Below are 17,107 nucleotides of genomic sequence, written 5' to 3' on the forward strand. Positions count from 1 at the left end.
CTGGCCCGAAAACCCACTATACCACCAGGTAAGGCTTAAGGGGGGGGGGAGCTTACAGGGCTTAAAATAGCCCCAAAATGAAAAAGCATTTTTTTGTTTTAAAACCACGAATAATCGAATCCGTAGATATGGAAACTGCGAATCCGGAGGGAGAAATGTATATCAAAAAGGTGGGTTTTCAGTCTGCTTTTAAACAAGAGAAGGAAAGGGGCCTCTATTGTTTTCAAGTAGAATATGAGAAAAAAAAATCTCCCTTTTATTTTGGAAATTTGGTTAGCCCTTCCTTAGTAAATATTAACCTGGTTTCTTTGCAGAACAATTTTCTCTTTAGAGCTGTTTTCAGTGCTGTCTTCACATCCCTATTCCTCAGGCTGTAGATGAATGGGTTGAGCATAGGACAAACCACATTATATATCACACTGGAAATCTTGTCCTTTTCCAAGGAATAGCTGGAAGAAGGCCTGAAATACATAAAAATAAATGTCCCATAAAAGAGCGTTACTGCAGTGAGGTGGGAAGAACAGGTAGAGAAGGTTTTTATCCGTCCTGTAGTGGATCGAATTTTCAGAATGGAGATGATAATTCGGATGTAAGAGAAGAGGATAATGAGAAAAGGCAGTATAACTACCAGTGAGGCCTCGGTGAAGACCACTAGCTGATTGATGGTGGTATCTGTGCAGGAGAGCTGAAGCAATGGTGTGAGGTCACAGAAAAAAATGTTGGATTTTGTTGGAGTTGCAGAAGGAAAGTCGATATACCAAAAATGTATGTAATATGGAATTCAGAAAGCAGATGATGAAAGAAGCAGCAGACATACTTAGACATACTTTCTTGTTCATTATTGTGATATAATGTAGTGGATTACAGATAGCAATATATCGGTCATAGGCCATGGTGGACAACAGCACACATTCACAGCCAGCAATGGCAGTGTAGAAATATAGCTGGGCAATACACTCTGAGTACGAGATGGTTTTCTTGTCAGAGATGAGATTGCTTAACATTTTGGGGACAGTAACTGAAGTGAAAGACAAGTCCACAAAAGACAAGTTACAGAGGAAGAAATACATAGGGCTATGGAGCTGGGAACTCCCACTAATAACTAAGATCATGGTTCCATTCCCCAGCAGGTTGATCAGGTACAATGCCAGGAACACTACAATGAGGAGACCTTAGTTCTGCACGCTCAGTGATACCCAGGAGAACAAACTCTATCACTTCTGTCTTGTTCATCTGATCTGCTTCTGTCTTGTTCCTGAAAAAAAAAAACAAATCAAAATAAACACTATTAAGAAAAATCACGCAAAATGAGAGTAATATCCATTGTTTCCTTTTGAATATTGGAGGCAACTAAGTATTTATGCCAGCAGATGCCACATCTCATAGTTTATATGGGTGGTGAACTGGGACTAAATAGTTGCTGTTCAGTTACTGTTTTTTTCGCTCCATAAGTTGCACCTGACCATAAGACACACCCTAGATTTAGAGGAGGAAAACAAGAAAAAAACCATTCTGAACCAAATTGTGTACTAATATATACCAGGTTCTGCACCTAGCCCCCTTCATTCCCTGCCAGGCTCTGTACCCTGTCCCCGCTCCCCTCCCCTCCCTGTATAACACCCTCTCTGGCAGGATACACATTTCAAATCTGACATATTGTAAACAAAACAGAAAATAAAATCATTTTTTCTATCTTTTGTTGTCTGGTTATTATTCATATCATATTGTAGTCCCAGGCTCTGGTTGTCTTCTGATAACTCGCTTACCAGGGTCTCCTTCTTTCTTCTTCCCTTCCCTCCCTCCATCCCGGCAGCTGAAGACAGGCACCCTCTAGTGGTCTGAGGCAGGAAAGGGCCATAGGCTGAAGAGGGGTCAAACAGCCGAAAACAACCATCCAAGAAGAAGGCATGCCACGAAGAAGGCAGGCCCTTATGTCAGCATCAATCCATGCATGACACTCTGGAAGGCCCCGCTGGCACCAATCAACTGCACAACCATCTCCAGGCACAGCCATCAGGTGCAGCGCAGCTTCACCAATGTGAAAAGGAGCCACATTGAAATCATAGCCCCTCCTCTGACATACAGGACCACAGCAGAGGGAATGTGCTGCAGGGTTCTGATTTCAATGTGGCTCCTTTTAACTTTGGCGGAGCTGCGCTGCACCAGATGGAGGGAAGAAAGGAATGGCAAGCCATATCTTGGCGATAGCAAGAATTGTTTGGTGGGCCAAGTTTTATTGGCCTGCGGGCCTGACATGTCTGATTTAAAGGTACGGCAGGGGGAGGTTGGTTATATTTGCTCAATAAGAACATAAGAAGTTGCCTCCGCTGAGGCAGACCATAGGTCCATCCTGCTCAGCGGTCTGCACCCGCGGCGGCCCATCAGGCCCATTGCCTGAGCAATGGTCTATACCTATCTATACCCCCCAATCCCTTTTTCTTCTAGGAATCTATCCAAACCTTCTTTGAAACCATTTAATGTTTTCTTGTCTACAACAGCCTCTGGAAGCGCGTTCCATGTATCCACCACCCTCTGAGTGAAAAAGAACTTCCTAGCGTTTGTTCTAAACCTGTCCCCTTTCAATTTCTCCGAGTGCCCCCTTGTACTTGTGGCGCCCCTTAATTTGAAAAATCTGCCCCTGTCTATTTTTTCTATGCCCTTCAGGATCTTGAAGGTTTCTATCATGTCTCCTCTAAGTCTTCGCTTCTCCAGGGAGAAAAGTCCCAACTGCTTCAATCTGTCGGTATATGGGAGATTTTCCATTCCCTTTATCAGTTTGGTTGCTCTTCTTTGTACTCCCTCAAGTACCGCCATGTCTTTCTTGAGGTACGGCGACCAGTACTGGACACAGTACTCCAGATGCGGCCGTACCATTGCAAGATACAGCGGCATGATGACTTCCTTCGTCCTGGTCGTAATACCCTTCTTAATGATACCCAGCATTCTGTTTGCTTTCCTAGAGGCTGTGGCGCATTGCGCCGATGCCTTCAGTGTTGCGTCTACCATCACTCCCAGGTCTCTCTCCAGGTTACTAACCCCTAGTGGTATTCCCCCCATTTTGTATGTGAACATCGGGTTCTTTTTCCCCACGTGCATGACCTTGCATTTCCCCACGTTGAAGCTCATCTGCCACTTTTCGGCCCACTTTTCCAGCTGCGTTAGATCCTTTTGGAGATCCTCGCAGTCTTCCTTGGTTTGAGCCCTGCTGTATAGTTTGGTGTCATCTGCAAATTTAATGACTTCACACTTAGTTCCCGCCTCTAGATCATTTATGTAGATATTGAACAAGAGCGGTCCTTATTTCCACTCACTTTTTTTGAGAGGGGGAAGTGCATCTTATGGAGTGAAAAATATGGTAAATATCTTCTCTATACTCACTGCAGAGCACCAGTAAGTTTTGAAGAAAATATTAACCTCCTCTTTTACTAAAGTGCGCTAACCGATTAGCGCGCACTAAACACTAACACATCCATTATATTCTATGGACGTGTTAGCGTTTAGCGTACACTAATCGGTTAGTGCACCTTAGTAAAAGGACCTATAAGTGTGATCAGAGGGAGCCTTAAATATTATGTATGTTTCTGGACCCATTAAGGCTTGCTAACACATTATTGTTTGATTCCACAGAAGAAATACCTGCATCAATTCAAGATCAATGAACAGTTTGTTTTTCCCTGAAGAAGCCACTGGTGAATCTTAGGCCACTCCCAGTGTATCTCAGGATTCCTATCAAGCAGCAGATAAAAGAGGTGGAATCATGATTTTAGATAGCAAACAATACATCAGAGAGATTTACAGACAGATCAATGATGAACATTTTTATACACCTTTTATGATTTTTATACACCTCTCATGACTGACCCTGCTGAAAGATTATTAAATGAAATCAAAGAATTTACAGAAAGTGCACATGCAACAGGAATAATCACTTTAAAAGAGAAAATGTTTTTGGTAACAAAACATTGGACTATCCCAACCATTTACATTCTCCCTAAGATACACAAATCTTTAATTGACCCTCCTGATTTTGTAGATCATTTTCTATGCCCGTTTGTCCTGAAGATAAAATCATATGTAAGCGACTTGTCACATATGATTATTCTTCTAGAAGAATTTGATGGAGACCTTGAGGATATGTACCTGGTAACCGTAGACATCGAGTCGCTATATACTAATATACCACAGATCAATGCCAAGTTCAAGTTCAAGTTTATTAAAATTTGATAAAATGCTAATCATAAATACTAAGCGTTTGACAATTAAATTGGGGAATAATTAATGGACTTATTAAGACACAACATTACTTACTTGAAAACAACAGGAAAGTGGTGAGAAATACAATTTTAAAAGGAAAGAATACTATTAAGATTAAAACAAAAGGGAAATGGGAGAAATCATATTGATGTTGACTCTGAGTAGGAACAAAATGTGGCAAGAGATTGATTAGCAATCATAAGCGTCTTTAAATAAGAAGCTTTTGAGGTTGCCCTTAAATTTATCTAGGTTTTGCTCCGCCCGTAAATATGTTGATAATAAATTCCATATTATAGGGGCTAAAGTTGCAAATGAAGAGGCCCTTTAGGTACTAATGAATTTTAGAGATGGGACATGAAGAAGGTGCTATGATGTGGATCTTAAAGTTTTCAAAGGTTCGTGGGGAATAAGATACTTACGAATAAAAGCAGGTTCCTTGGTGCTTATAGTTTTAAAGGAAATTAAGGCAATTTTTTAAGTTATACGGCGGTGGATTGGTAACCAGCGAGCATTTTTTAACAGAGGAGTGATATGATCAAATTTTTTCTTGTTTGTTATAATTTTTATGGCAGTGTTTTGTATTAACTGTAAATATCAGATGTCTTTTTGGCAGATTCCTTTAAGTAAGGAATTGCAGTAATCAAGTTTGGAAATTATGAGAGAGTGAATTAAAATGTTAAGAGATTGGGGATGAAGAATGTTAGCTAAGGATTTGATCATTCTGAGTTTCCAAAAGCAATTCTTCACAACTGCACTAATCTGTAAACGATAGGACGGTTTATTGTCAACTATTACTCCAAGGATTTTTATAGAGCAGGGATCTCAAAGTCCCTCTTTGAGGGCCGCAATCCAGTCGGGTTTTCAGGATTTCCCCAATGAATATGCATTGAAAGCAGTGCCTGCACATAGATCTCATGTATATTCATTGGGGAAATCCTGAAAACCCGACTGGATTGCGGCCCTCAAGGAGGGACTTTGAGACCTCTGTTATAAAGCTAACAAAGTTTATCAGTGTGCTATTGATAGTTAACAGGGATGTTAAGTGAAGATTTTCTTTCCAAGGAAAAAGAAGACAATTGGTTTTAGAGATATTTAGCGAGAGCATGTTGTCACAAAGCCATTGGCTGATCTTATTAAGTTTTAAGTTGACAAGATTGATGTCATCAGGGTTGGATGCTTCAGTGATATGAATAATCTGAATATCATCAGCATAAGCGTATGCAGTAAGGCCGATTGATTGGCATAAAGTAATCAAAGGGGCCAGATAGATATTGAAAAGTAGAGAGGAGAATATCGATCCTTGGGGAATGCCAAAGTTATTTTTAAATATGGTTGATGATGTATTATTAAAGAATACTACAGAGGTACGATTAGAAAAGTAGGAAGAAAACAAGTCGAGGATTTCTTCAGAAATTCCAACGGCAGCAAGTCTTTGAAGTAGTAATGAATGATCTATCGTATCAAAGGCGGCTGAAAGGTCTAAAGAGATAAGAATTACAGATTTATGTTGATCCAGATAATATTGTATGGAAGTGGTGAGCCCAATTAGTGAAAGTTCTGTTGAATGTTTTTTGCAAAACCCGGTTTGATTAAAATTATAGAGCAAACCTTGGGAACAGAGACAAACGCAAGCATCCCTAACAGATTCATCATCAAACTGGCAACCATAGCATTAACACAAAACTATTTCTGTTTTGATGGAAAGTTTTATTTACAAATCAAAGGCACTGCAAAGGGGCTTCAATGGCCCTAGATTTAATAAATCTGTATGTTGCTGATTTCGAAAACAGATTTTTGGTCAAACCCGAGTTTGCTGAGATAATCAGATTAAATAAATGATACATTGATGATGTATTTATTCTATAGAGAGGAAATTAAACCAGACTGATTCTTTTTTGATATGGTTAAATTCATGTGATAATCTGAAGTTCAAAATGTCATATGATTTTGAATGAATTCCTTTTCTGGATATTCATATCAAAAAATTCTTATCAAAAAAGATCACTATAGTTTCTATACAACGGTCTCTTTAAATTCACGTAAACAATCTAACTTCAGGAGTTCTCATAAATAAAAACTTGGCTTTCCCACTGTTAAGGGAATTAAAACTATGGCTAATTCTGTCAATCTTTTTTCTATTCGTAAAAATTAGGAATGAACTTCCTTCTGCAGTTAGACTTCTCTTTCATTTACCAAATTTTTGGAAAGTACTGAACACTTATTTATTTCAGAAATTTCTGACTGACTCCCCTGCTTCAAACTAATGACTATAGAAGCCAAGGGCTCCTTTTACAAAGCTGCGATAGCGTTTTTGGCACGTGCAGAATTTTAGCACGCGCTAAACCCGTGCTATGTGGCTAGAACTAATGCCAGCCCAATGCTGGCATTAGCATCTAGCGCGTGTTGCAATTTAGCTATTACAGCTTTGTAAAAGGAGCCCTAAGGTCTGGCCCAACTCCTTATACATTTTGCTAATATTTTGTTAACAGAGTCGAGCCCTGTTGTGGGGATGAATCAGTATATAAAACTAAGGATTGGATTAAATTGGATAGAAAACCCATAGAAAAGAATAATTACTTACACTACTGTAAGTTTCCACCAACTACAGCTTAAAAAGAATCTGTCATATAGTCGATTTTTTCAGTTAAAGAGGCTATGTACTTCAGAATCAGAATTTAAGAGCCAAGCTACATCATGTCATGTAAATTTAACATAAGAGGATATCTATTATTAGAGATATTAGATATGGGATTCTATAGATCAAAACTCTACTATCAAGAAGATCTACTAAAGACAGGCTCTAGAGCTAAAAAAACAAACAAACACCAAATTTAGTATGTACATTAAAGCATTCAAATCTGTCACATGATATCCATAAAATAATTTTAAAAACTTTGGCGCATTTTGGAACTTCATAAGTGTTTTAAAAACAGCATGCCCATTATAGCATTCTCTCGTGGACATTCATGATAAATTAGTGTCATCAGCACTTCCAATTGTTAGTATAATTATTTCAAGACATACCAGACATCAGCACTGTGGGTCATGTTCCATTTGCAGCTATTGTCTACAGACGCCATCTTTCACACACCCTAGAATGGTCAAGAATTACCAATTATAATTTTCAAGCCCTTGCAATACTGATTTTGCAGTATACTGTATATTACTGTTTGCCCATGCAAATTGATTTACATTGGTAAAACTAAAAGAAAAATTAGAACCCATATAAATGAACATCGCAGCTGTATACTGATAAATGTGTGATCTGCACCCTTAGTTAACCATTGGATAGACTTCGAACAGTCAAATAAAGATGTAAGTTTTTTGATATTTAAAACCTTCAAACCGTGGTGGAGAGAATGTGATCTTAACCTCTCCCTTCGAGCTGAACAAAGGGTGAACTTTGAGCAATGGCAGCTCCCTCAAACCGTTTCCATCGACCCTGAAGAAAGGTTTCTTTTTTGAAACATGCATGTCGGGAGAGGTGAAGACAGCACAGGCTCACTATAAGCTAAGTGATGGTCTGTTACTGAAAAAATGATAGGTTTTATATATAAAAAAAATACATCATTAAAAAAATGACACTTAGATAAATAGGAGAGTGATTCATTGAATTAATAAAGGTTGGACTGACGAAGCATTAAGCAAATGGTGATATATACCTGATTGCTGCCTGAAGGTCCATACATATGATAGATGCACCCCCAAAGGTAGATGCATTCAATACTAGCTTGTGTTTTAGGTTAGTTGTATTAGACAAACCAGTATATGACTTGTCATACATTAACAGCGGTACCTGGAGTGACCCGCTTCTGTTAACACGATAACCCCCTCCTCCCGTCCAACCTCTTCCCAATCCCAATAATACCAAGACCTCTTAAGTGGTAAAACCTGGCCGCAGCCCTGTTTATTGAATAATAACATATTCTTAATACAATTAACACAATTAAAGGTACATAATTTAACAGCCACAATTAAAACATTAACAAAAAACCCCTTAACAATGGTATCACCATTGTTACCAGATCCCGAGCTACCACCAGCAGTAATTGGCCCCCGACCCCGCCATCCAAGCTAGGGTCTGAGGGGTGGCATGTCCCACACATGCCCCATTATCCATGGTCAACCGACCCACCAGGCACGGCGCCCAGCCGGCCCACCGCTCATCCCTTGATGAGCCCCAGTAGCCAGTAGCTCGGGATACCGCAACCCTTACCGATACTACCCCCATAAACCATTGGGCGGGCGGGTGGGAAAGCAGTCTCGGAGGACCAAACCTTTTAGGTCCTCCGAGGACGCCTCCCTTTATCCCTTCCCACCCACAATCCCCCACGGCTGCGACGCCCTGCTAAAGGGGAAGCCGCGATCCCACGGCAACGGACCGCCCCCCCCCCCTCCTAGCCCCGACTAGCAAGTTCCCGACGAGCGACTCAGCGGGCCACCCAGTCCCGCGTTAGGGTCGCCCATCGAGACCAGCTCTCGGGCTTGCTTATAACAGCGGTACCTGGAGTGACCCGCTTCTGTTAACACGATAACCCCCTCCTCCCGTCCAACCTCTTCCCAATCCCAATAATACCAAGACCTCTTAAGTGGTAAAACCTGGCCGCAGCCCTGTTTATTGAATAATAACATATTCTTAATACAATTAACACAATTAAAGGTACATAATTTAACAGCCACAATTAAAACATTAACAAAAAACCCCTTAACAATGGTATCACCATTGTTACCAGATCCCGAGCTACCACCAGCAGTAATTGGCCCCCGACCCCGCCATCCAAGCTAGGGTCTGAGGGGTGGCATGTCCCACACATGCCCCATTATCCATGGTCAACCGACCCACCAGGCACGGCGCCCAGCCGGCCCACCGCTCATCCCTTGATGAGCCCCAGTAGCCAGTAGCTCGGGATACCGCCACAGGACTGTAACTAGTTACAGGCCCAACCCCACAAGGAACAGAGCTGCGGCTAGGAGACCAACACTCGCTCACAACAGGTGGCGAAGTCATCCAACAACAAATCCCAACCTATATCGGACAAATGAACCCGATCCCTATAAAACAACCCTCCACAAGACACATCCACCCAATCATGTCTCACCTGAATACCTCCCCGAGACTCCACCCATCGACCTATCTGTCTGTTAACCTTAATGAGCCCCCTGGTCCACCGCCGAGACTCCAGCCGGCTGGGTCGAGGAATGATATCGGACCAGATCAACCGAGCCTCGGGGAACCAACCTTGTATTAATCCCAAATCCCCAATCACCATGTCGATAAGATGTTTTCCACTCAGCGCATCAACATCATTGCCCCCCAGATGAAGAATCAACAGATCCGGGCGGCGAGGACGCCGACGAAGATCATTCAGCAGAGGAAGCAACTGGTGCCACCGCATGCCTCTCTGTCCCCACCAGGAGACAAATACGCCGCGATGCCCGAGACCCAAATGACGACCACCAGGTCGGACCACTGCACGCTCCCCAGCCCAGTGGATGAAGGAATGCCCGAATATCCAGACAGACATGACCCGCTGCACGGCACCTGCAAGGCAAACCCCGGAATTCAGACACAGCCCTCCAACAACCCACAGTTAGTAAAATGGGAGCCACGCCAGGGCCCCCCCCTCCCCATCATACCCCGCTAACCACCACCACCCCCCGAACACGAGGCCCCCATGCCACCACTATTCCAATCCCCCCAACCTCGGATCCATATGATTCGCACTCGACGGTCGGATGTAAGCCCTATACGCGTCTGACGACCACCTACCCAGCCGACGTATGGCTGCTTCCGGAACTCCCGCCGCGAACGCACTGGTAGCCGCCCCAATGCGAAATGAGTGAGTGCCGTAGCTAGCCGGGTTCTCACCGCACTCACCTAAAGCCAGACGTAGCACGGCCAAGAACTGATATCGCGACAGAAGAGCACCATCCTCATGTACCATCAACGCCAAGGCAGAAGAAGGACGGATCGCCATATAGGCAGCCAGCGATTGGACGGGGCATGACGCACAACCCTCAACCTGATGTAGGACCAACGTACGCCCCCTGCCCAGCTGATCCGCCTTTGAACGAGCAATGAAAACTTGCAACGTCGGACCGGAGATACACACCTGAGTACGCCTCAGGCCTCGCAGTCCCAGGACATCCGACGGATGGACAAGCAACTCGCCTACGCGCAACGCACCGAAAAACGATAAGGAGAAAGCTGCCCGAAACAAGCATGTCTCAAAACCCGAGCTCGTCACCCTAGGCAGCACCTCGACAAGGTTAACCAGCAACGCATGGGTAATAGGCAAACGCGAGTCAGGCACTCGCGGAGCCATCCTACCCCACGCCGCTAACATCCGACGGGGCAAAAACCCCGACGAAGGGCACGTCCACCCTAATGCTCTGCAAAAGAACGTGAAACCCGCCAGATGCCCAACCGCCGCGCTCCGAGAACATCCCCGAAGATGCGCCGAGGCCAAGAATTCTGCCAACAGTAACTCTGACACCGGTCCAGGGAGCCATCCCCGGGACTGAAGAAAACCCGAGACTGTCACAAATCCCCTGTTGTACCGGACCCACGTAGTAGGTGCTACTGAGCGCTGTAGGAGGTACCAGATCCGCTCTCCGCCAGGCTCCACAAATGCTCCGGCATCGGCAATCCCTCCGGCTGTGCTTCTGGCGCCAGCTGTCGAAACTGCAAAAAGCGAAAACGAGAAAGAGCGTCAGCGAGGCTATTTTGCACTCCCGGAACGTGTCGCGCCCGAATGTACAGGTTAAGTCGCAAACAGCGCACGACAAGCTCACGCATCAGCGCAGTCACCTGCAAGCATTTCGCCGTCTGTCTGTTGACTACCTCCACCACTCCCATGTTGTCACACCAAAACACCACCCGCCTGTTCTGCAACCTGTCCGGCCACAACTCACAAGCCACCAACAACGGAAACAGTTCCAGCAGAGTAACATTACGGGTAAGGCCCGCCCGTCGCCAAGCCTCTGGCCACGCCGCTGCGCACCAATCGCCCTGGAAGTAAATACCGAAACCGACGCCCCCCGCCGCATCAGATTGCAGCTCCAGGTCCACATTAGTGACCTCCGGCAGTTGTATGGGAAGCGAACCATTGAAACACTCGAGAAACATAGACCACATCCGCAAATCGGCCCGAATCCCAGCCGAAATCCGCACAAAGTGTCTGCGATCAGAAACACCTGCAGTCGCCACCGCCAAACGACGTGAAAATGGGCGACCCATAGGCAACACCCGACAGGCAAAATTGAGGGACCCTAACAGAGACTGAACCAGTCGCAAGGTAGGCTTACGAGCACCCCCTACCAGCGATATCAAATCCAGCAACTGCCGCACCTTGTCCAGCGGAAGCCGAGTAACCATTGCTACTGTGTCAATCTCAATCCCCAGGAACGTGAGACATGTAGCAGGGCCCTCTGACTTGCCAGCCGACAACGGGACGCCAAATTCCGCAGCTATAGACTCAAAGACAGTCTTCAATCGCCAGCAATCCTCGGAAGCAGCACCCCCTACAAAAAGAAAATCGTCCAAGTAGTGCACTACCGAGTCCCTCCCCGCACGCCGAGTCGTGACCCAGTGCAGAAAGGAACTAAATAATTCAAAAAAGGCGCATGAAACGGAGCACCCCATCGGCAGGCAACGATCAAAATAAAAGGCACCCTCAAATTTAAAACCCAGCAAAGGATACGAGGACGGATGCACTGGCAATAACCTAAAAGCCGATTCAATGTCAACCTTGGCCAACAAAGCCGATGGGCCAACACGACGAATGAGACCCAGGGCACTATCAAAGGACGCATAGCGCACCGAACATAACTCCCGCGGAATGCCGTCATTCACCGAAAGGCCCGCCGGCCTGGACAAGTTGTGAATCAAGCGATATTTACCCGGCTCCTTCTTCGGAATGATTGCCAGCGGAGATATCACCATCACCGGAAATGGACGAGCACTAAAAGGCCCCGCTATCCGCCCCAACTCGATCTCTTCAGACAACTTCCGGCGAACCTCCTCCCGAAGATGAGACACAGAGGAAGCATTAGAAGCCTGCACATTCGATAAAGGCAGCACACATGGTATCTTAAATCCCTCACCAAACCCTCTCAATAAAACGTCCGCCGCCCTCGCATCGCGATACCGAGCCAGCCACGGACGCATGGCACCCACCAAAACCGGGGTGGGTAACCCGTGTGCCCCTGACTCACTTACCCGGAGGGGGAGGGACACCCGCTCCCTTCTTGGGACACTTAAGGGCCGAGTGACCTTGACCGCACAGGGAACAGGCGTGTCGGAAACGGCAATCGGTAAAGGAGCAGGTAGATTTATTAAACTGCCAGCAGAGGCCTGGACCTCCCCCGGCACCGGCACTCCCGGGCGGACGAAAGGAACGCCCCGCCCCAGCTGATTGCTGAAACTGCTTCCCCAAAGGTCCCTGACCCGAAACTCCTGGCTTCGCCATATGGGTGAGCCAGAGATTAATGTCCTGCGTGCCCCAGGACATATGCCGATTTTCCTCCATCTTGTCTCGGAACGCTTCATCGTAATTCAGCCACGCCCAACCCCCGAAACGATGATACGCATCCAAAACGGAGTCCGCGTAAGCCAACAGAAGGCCATAGTCCTGAGGTCTCTCTCTCCCCCATACGCTGGCCAAATGCAAAAACGCGCGCACCCAGTTAACAATATTACGCGACACCACGCCCACCTTGGGTTTCCCACCCTCCTTCTTGCTCTTCTTCTTCCTACTGCGGACCCGACCTTCCATTAGCGCGAATATATCAACACAGGCCCGCCTCCTAATTCTACGCCGCAGGGACCGCGGGACCTTTTCCCACAGTTCTGACAACGCAACCAACGCAGGCGCCCCCCGATCATCACCTCCCTGTACCTGACCCCCACTCGATACCGGCCGCTTGGACCCAGAAGAAGACGACGACGAAGTAGAGGAAGATGATGTTACAGAGGAGGAAGAGGACGAAGAAGAATCCCTGTCCCTACGGCGCTTCTTACCCTTACCCTTCTTTCTCCCCTTCTTACCCCGACTAGTAACCCCAGCCTCTAAGGCCATGTTACCCGTAATCCGGTCAGCTCCTTGTCCACGTCCGCCGTCGCCTCCTTCAGAAGCGGCGCCCTCCGCAGCAGCCGCCATAGCAGGACGTTGAGCACTCCGGGCCGGATCCTCGACGCTCCTCCGCACAGCTCCCGTGTGGCCCTCATGAACTGGTCCCGCAGAAGATGTACTGGCCATGGCAACACGTCCAGCGGCGACCGCCTGTGGGGAGAAATCCGGACAGGGGCCAGCAACCTGAACAGCAGGAGGGTATGTTAGCCCCGCAGAACCCATAGCCTCACCACGGATCTCGCCACCCCCGAATCCCCCAACAAAACCCGGTCCCCACGGAGACGAGGGACCCACTGCAGGAAAAGAGGGTGGAACCGAAGCCCACGGACCCATAGCCCAAGGGGAACCCCACATACCCCAAGGGGACCAACCTCCCGCCGAGCCTCCCATCGGGCCACTAGCCACCCCAGAAGCAGAAGGGAGAACTGGAGCCCCCGGAAACCCGCTCCCCCCGCTCTCACACCCCACCAAAGGAGACGGACCCAGCCTGTGCCGCTCCTCCACCCGCACCGCAGGCACCTCTCCCGCCTCCCGGGACACAAGCCTGGACCCCGACACAACAGCGGGCAAAGCAACCACCTCCTCCCTCCTAGCCGCGGCCCTGCCACGTGGGCGCGACCTAGGAAGTCGGCCCCTACCCCTGCGGGTCGAACCCGCACATCCCCGGGCTACCGAATACTCCCTCCTTACCTCCAGCGCAATCGCCGTTCGGGCGGCCGAACGGGAGCGCCTGGGAGGCAACTCTCTACCCGCCCCAGCGTCTGCACTTACCGGAGCTGCGTCTCCTTCATCGAAGGAGTCCCCCGCCAGAATAGACAGCTCCGCTGAGTCCGCCGCCGAAGCCAAAGGTGTGCGCGCCATCGAGCAATCGAAGCACCGGCAAGGAAGGAAGACGCCCGCCGCAAAACCGCACACGATCCGCCCCAGTAGGCCGCGCACCCAGCCAGAGACCGCACGTGGTGAGCCAAGCAGTCTCGGAGGACCAAACCTTTTAGGTCCTCCGAGGACGCCTCCCTTTATCCCTTCCCACCCACAATCCCCCACGGCTGCGACGCCCTGCTAAAGGGGAAGCCGCGATCCCACGGCAACGGACCGCCCCCCCCCCCTCCTAGCCCCGACTAGCAAGTTCCCGACGAGCGACTCAGCGGGCCACCCAGTCCCGCGTTAGGGTCGCCCATCGAGACCAGCTCTCGGGCTTGCTTAATAGTGACATCTAAGTTCACCATGCCTATTCTCAGCCCTTAACCAAAGCTACTTTTCAGATAGACATCGTTAGGTATCGCTAAGCACCTTGACTTAGGTATTCTAAGAGTTCTATGTGGAACTCTTAATAGGTAATTTAATTTTGGGGGGATTGGATGAAAACTGGTGTGGTCAATTACCACACCAATTAAAAAATAAATTTGTACGCATACAAAAATCTAGATCTGAGTGCGTCAATGTTTAGAATATTAGCACTTGCGCACATATCTGTGTATTTTATATACCTGAATAAGTGCTAACTGGGTGCTGAGACACTATTTTGCAAATATCCACACAATTTACATAACATGTATTTTCAAAGAGACATGCATATGGTTAGGACATGATTTTATAAGCATTGAGTCAGGGATGGCAGCAGTAAGCAAAAGAGGACCAACTCTCTCAGGCAGTGGCCACAAAACATACGCCCTCAATTGCTGGTCCTTTGACAACTGATAGTTGATAAGAAGAACAAATGATGTTACATTTCATAAATATATATACATGCAAGTAAATATGAGAGTGGTTTGAAAAGTTTGGTAAAAAGATCAAGTTAAAAAATGTAGGCTCTATCGAGGTCTATACACTTAATAAGTGAGTTTCCATTTTTTTTCATATAGTAGGAAAAATAGATTACAAAAAGCTGGAAACTCGTTGGACTAACTCTTCTTTTACTAAGATGCACTAACCAATTAGCACGTGCTAATCGAATTAGCATGCGCTAAACGCTAACACGCCCACAGACTAACATGCACACGTTAGCGTTTAGCGCAGGCTAAATCAATTAGCACGCTAATCGGTTAGCACACCTTAGTAAAAGAGGACCTAAGTGTATAGCCCTCGATGGAGAGTACGTTATTCAACTTGCATTTTTGTCAAACTTTTCAAACTACCCTCATATAAGCAAGAAATAATGAAATTTTATCAGATGTAAAACACAGCAGCCCAATGAAGAGTGAGGTGAGTCTTGAGCTACTGAGAGTATGCTCATGTGAAATGAGTCACCCCTGAGGACATATATAAGTATTATATATTATATAAGTACAGTGCACAAATCCCAGAAGCAGCAGGTTGGGTTTTTTATTTCATACCTGGGCCGCTGAAAACTTCTCAGCCCAATAACGAAGCCGGGACAGTTTCCATCGAGAGCTATGCATTTTTCCATTTTTTTTCCGTTCTGCATTTTTCCAATGGACCAATAAAAGTGGAAAATCATTGAACTAAGTGTATAGCCCTCGATGGAGATTGCCCCAACTTTGATGGTTGGGCTGAGAACTATTCAGCAGCCCCTTGTATTCTTTAATATTGGGACACTGATGTAATGATATGAACAGGATAATGGCATGTGTCCCACTTATACAGGTAACGTACGGAATGCTACAATTGGAGCAATGGTCTAGGACCTGGCAACTGAGCTTCAATGCCAAGAAATGCAAAGTCATGCACCTTGGCAGTCAAAATCCATGCGAGACTTACACCCTAAATGGTGAGATCCTAGCAAGGACTGTTGCAGAACGGGACTTGGGGTTAATCATCAGTGAAGACATGAAGGCTGCCAATCAAGTGGAGCGGGCTTCATCTAAGGCTAGGCAGATCATGGGATGTATACGTAGGAGTTTCGTCAGCCGCAAGCCTGAAGTCATTATGCCATTGTATAGATCCATAGTGAGGCCTCATCTGGAATACTGTGTACAATTCTGGAGGCCTCATTACCGCAAGGATGCACTGAGGCTTGAGTCGGTCCAGCGAATGGCCACCCGGATGGTCTCGGGACTCAAGGATCTCCCGTACGAGGAACGGCTGGATAAATTACGGCTATACTCACTCGAGGAACGCAGAGAGAGGGGAGACATGATCGAGACGTTCAAATACCTCACGGGCCGTATCGAGGTAGAAGAAGATATCTTCTTTTTCAAAGGTCCGACGGCGACAAGAGGACATACATGGAAAATCAGGGGCGGGAAATTGCACGGCGACACCAGGAAATACTTTTTCACCGAAAGAGTGGTTGATCGCTGGAATAGACTTCCACTTCAGGTGATCGAGGCGAGCAGCGTGCCTGATTTTAAGAAGAAATGGGATCGTCAAGTGGGATCTCTGCACAGAGATAAATAGGGGAGGGTCATTGGGGTGGGCAGACTAGATGGGCCGCGGCCCTTATCTGCCGTCTTTTTTCTATGTTTCTATGTTTCTAAGTTACAGTACATGCATCCCACTCTCATGTAGGATCCAACATTTATGCCAAAATTGGGTTATGCTAGTATTCAATAATGGAACCTAGACATGTGGCATAGATTCCTACAGTTTAACCTCAAGTTGCTGAAATAGAGGTGCCTGCTTATAGAATTATCTCCTTTATGTCCCTGGCATACAAATCACACTGTATTTATTATACAAATGCATATTTTTAATATTCACTCACCTTGTTCAAAGTCTACTTCTTAAATAACTGCCTGCTGGACAATAATTATATCATG

At 46.5% G+C, this 17,107-nt stretch overlaps 1 pseudogene; it reads right to left on the reverse strand.

Moving 5' to 3' along the window:
• Positions 1-256: 256 nt before the first annotated feature.
• LOC117368713 lies at positions 257-1,233 on the reverse strand (annotated as a pseudogene).
• Between the last annotated feature and the right edge of the window lie 15,874 nt (positions 1,234-17,107).

Source organism: Geotrypetes seraphini, chromosome 1 (assembly GCF_902459505.1).
Source record: "Geotrypetes seraphini chromosome 1, aGeoSer1.1, whole genome shotgun sequence".
Classification (NCBI taxonomy): Eukaryota; Metazoa; Chordata; class Amphibia; order Gymnophiona; family Dermophiidae; genus Geotrypetes; species Geotrypetes seraphini.